Source organism: Perkinsus marinus (genome assembly GCF_000006405.1).
Source record: "Perkinsus marinus ATCC 50983 genomic scaffold scf_1104296947810, whole genome shotgun sequence".
In the NCBI taxonomy this organism is placed as follows: Eukaryota; Perkinsozoa; order Perkinsida; family Perkinsidae; genus Perkinsus; species Perkinsus marinus.
Genome location: NW_003210458.1, coordinates 265797 through 269046, shown reverse-complemented (window position 1 = coordinate 269046; position 3250 = coordinate 265797). Strand labels below are relative to the sequence as shown.

Genomic DNA, 3250 nt, shown 5'->3' with positions numbered 1-3250 from the left:
CAGTTTGGCCGAGTGGTCTAAGGCGCTGGCTTCAGGCGTCAGTCCGCAAGGGCGTGGGTTTGATTCTCACAGCTGTTAGAAATTTCTTTTCGTGTGATTTGATGAAGAACGCATGCCGCGGGAACGGTTCGAAACCGTTTTTGTGTCATGTCCTATAGTGTAACGCATCTTCTCCGCTATGATTTTTGAATCACTTACCGACAGTTTGGCCGAGTGGTCTAAGGCGCTGGCTTCAGGCGTCAGTCCGCAAGGGCGTGGGTTCGTATCCCACAGCTGTTAGAAATTTCTTTTCGTGTGATTTGATGAAGAACGCATTCCGCGGGAACGGTTCGAAACCGTTTTTGTGTCATGTCCTATAGTGTAACGCATCTTCTCCGCTATGATTTTTGAAGCACTCATCGACAGTTTGTCCGAGTCGTCTAAGGCGCTGGCTTCAGGCGTCAGTCCGCAAGGGTGTGGGTTCGAATCCCACAGCTGTTAGAAATTTCTTTTTGTGTGATTTGATGAAGAACGCATTCCGCGGAAACGGTTCGGAACCGTTTTTGTGTCATGTCCTATAGTGTAACGCATCTTCTCCGCTATAATTTTTGAAACACTTATCGACAGTTTGGCCGAGTGGTCTAAGGGGCTGGCTTAAGGCGCCAGTCCGAAAGGGCGTGGGTTCGAACCCCACAGCTGTCAGTCTATATACCTGACTGGTCTTATATTAAGAACCGAGACCCTTTCAAAAGCGAGGTAGTGCAAGATCAAAACCTTCTGATCGATATTGTGCCATCGCACCTCGCAGGAACCGTTCAACCCATTTTTGTCTCCTCTGGTTTGGCAGAGCGATGCATCACCTCGGCTATGAATCTTGAAGAACTCATCGACAGTTTGGCCGAGTGGTCTAAGGCGCTGGCTTCAGGCGTCAGTCCGCAAGGGCGTGGGTTTGATTCTCACAGCTGTTAGAAATTTCTTTTCGTGTGATTTGATGAAGAACGCATTCCGCGGGAACGGTTCGAAACCGTTTTTGTGTCATGTCCTATAGTGTAACGCATCTTCTCCGCTATGATTTTTGAAGCATTCATCGACAGTTTGGCCGAGTGGTCTAAGGCGCTGGCTTAAGGCGCCAGTCCGAAAGGGCGTGGGTTCGAACTCCACAGCTGTCAGTCTATATACCTGACTGGTGTTGTATTAAAATCCGAGACCTTTTCAGAAGCGAGGTAGTGCAAGACCAAAACCTTCTGATCGATATTGCGCCATCGCAACTCGCAGATACCGTTCAACCCATTTCTGTGCCCTTTGGTTTGGCAGAGCGATGCATCACCTCGGCTATGAATCTTAAAGCATTCATCGACAGTTTGGCCAAGTGGTCTAAGGCGCTGGCTTCAGGCGTCAGTGCGCAATGGCGTGGGTTCGAATCCCACAGCAGTTAGAAATTTCTTTTCGTGTGATTTGATGAAGAACGCATTCCGCGGAAACGGTTCGGAACCGTTTTTGTGTCATGTCCTATAGTGTAACGCATCTTCTCCGCTATAATTTTTGAATCACTTACCGACAGTTTGGCCGAGTGGTCTAAGGCGCTGGCTTAAGGCGCCAGTGCGAGAGGGCGTGGGTTCGAATCCCATAGCTGTTAGAAATTTCTTTTCGTGTGATTTGATGAAGAACGCATTCCGCGGGAACGGTTCGGAACCGTTTTTGTGTCATGTCCTATAGTGTAACGCATCTTCTCCGCTATGATTTTTGAAGCACTTACCGACAGTTTGGCCGAGTGGTCTAAGGTGCTGGCTTAAGGCGCCAGTCCGCAAGGGTGTGGGTTCGAACCCCACAGCTGTCAGTCTATATACCTGACTGGGGTTATATTAAGAACCGAGACCTTTTCAGAAGCGAAGTAGTGCAGGATCAACACCTTCTGATCGATATTGCGCCATCGCAACTCCTAGAAACCGTTCAACCCATTTTTGTCTCCTCTGGTTTGGCAGAGCGATGCATCACCTCGGCTATGAATCTTGAAGCATTCATCGACAGTTTGGCCGAGTGGTCTAAGGCGCTGGCTTAAGGCGCCAGTCCGAAAGGGCGTGGGTTCGAATCCCATAGCTGTCAGTCTATATACCTGACTGGTGTTGTATGTTACCCTACACGAAGCTTGTGGAGTGTAGAGTGGTGCAAAAACAGGACCGTGACGCGCTCGCCCGCGAAGCTAGTTACTCTGAAGCTGTGTATTTCGTGCGACGTTGTTGCTGGTCCTCAGTGTTAGTGTGAGGATTATTGATACCTTACTTTATCATCTATCAGTTGCTGGTGAGCGTGCTGGCTCTTTTTGATCCCATGACGTCCATCCCGGCCTGCCTGGTGGAGGCGGCAGTTCTATCGTACCTCTCCCGGAACAAGCCAGGGTGGATGTAGTTCCCTGAAAGACTGTATGCTCCGAGCTCTTTGGCGAGGACAACGGCAACACCCCGATAAGCCACTTCGGTTTCCTCTCCTCGTGACGTTGGGGTCTTCTCAAGGCCTCCGATCTGAGAGCTGTAGCTAAGCTCCCGTCATGAAGACCTCATCCACTTCCTCTCCGAGCTCGAATGCAAACTCTGAGGGCGCAGCTGCGGCAGCGAAACGATTGCGTCCCTCCAGATTCCTGGACGAGGCCGATGAGGGATTGTTCGACCTACTTTCCAGCGACCTATTCCGAGAGAGGCTCGGAGTTCATCAAGGTCTATGACGATATCAACGTAGACGGGCTCCCTACTCGAGAACAGCTTTCGACCTTGAGGCCGCGTTTGTTAGAAAACGACGTTCTGAACTGCGATTTTAAGGTATGGCAGACTAACCAGAGGTGCCGTTTACGCTAAGTCCGTCAATCTGCCTGGGTCATGAACGCTGGGGTCATGAACGTTCGAAAGATATCACAACCTGGGTTGCCATCGTATGACATATGGCGAGACTCTTTCGTGTTTCTCTAAGTTTGGCATGCTGATTCTGAAAGAGAGATCCCTGGCCGATTATGTGGTATACTCTTATACAATGTAGTGTCTCTGCGATACTTTCTCGATGCATTGGAGCTGTTATGGGTATTATTGGTATTATGGTATTGGTGCTGTTATTGGTGGCACTAGTCTTCTAGTTGGCTCTTGGTACTTCCTTTGCATATCACAAAGGCCAGCTTTGCCAGAGGTTGCGGACCGCAACTTGCGGTGGGTAGGCTCCGACTCCGGACTGCATCCGTGTGGTGTGTCGGTCGCGGTTCCAGGAAGCAAGCTGGCCGACGCTATTC

General features: G+C 50.1%; 10 non-coding genes across 10 annotated transcripts; all 10 read left to right on the top strand.

The window, feature by feature from the left end:
- On the top strand, positions 1-78 carry Pmar_PMAR021451. Its single transcript has one exon. It is a non-coding gene; the product is annotated as a tRNA-Leu (tRNA).
- Positions 79-199: 121 nt separating this feature from the next.
- Positions 200-279, top strand: Pmar_PMAR021450. Its single transcript has one exon. It is a non-coding gene; the product is annotated as a tRNA-Leu (tRNA).
- A 121-nt stretch (positions 280-400) lies between these two features.
- On the top strand, positions 401-480 carry Pmar_PMAR021449. Its single transcript has one exon. It is a non-coding gene; the product is annotated as a tRNA-Leu (tRNA).
- Positions 481-601: 121 nt separating this feature from the next.
- On the top strand, positions 602-681 carry Pmar_PMAR021448. Its single transcript has one exon. It is a non-coding gene; the product is annotated as a tRNA-Leu (tRNA).
- A 186-nt stretch (positions 682-867) lies between these two features.
- Pmar_PMAR021447 lies at positions 868-947 on the top strand. The gene has a single exon. It is a non-coding gene; the product is annotated as a tRNA-Leu (tRNA).
- A 121-nt stretch (positions 948-1068) lies between these two features.
- Positions 1069-1148, top strand: Pmar_PMAR021446. The gene has a single exon. It is a non-coding gene; the product is annotated as a tRNA-Leu (tRNA).
- A 186-nt stretch (positions 1149-1334) lies between these two features.
- Positions 1335-1414, top strand: Pmar_PMAR021445. The gene has a single exon. It is a non-coding gene; the product is annotated as a tRNA-Leu (tRNA).
- Positions 1415-1535: 121 nt separating this feature from the next.
- Pmar_PMAR021444 lies at positions 1536-1615 on the top strand. Its single transcript has one exon. It is a non-coding gene; the product is annotated as a tRNA-Leu (tRNA).
- A 121-nt stretch (positions 1616-1736) lies between these two features.
- Pmar_PMAR021443 lies at positions 1737-1816 on the top strand. The gene has a single exon. It is a non-coding gene; the product is annotated as a tRNA-Leu (tRNA).
- A 186-nt stretch (positions 1817-2002) lies between these two features.
- Pmar_PMAR021442 lies at positions 2003-2082 on the top strand. The gene has a single exon. It is a non-coding gene; the product is annotated as a tRNA-Leu (tRNA).
- The last annotated feature ends 1168 nt before the right edge of the window (positions 2083-3250 follow it).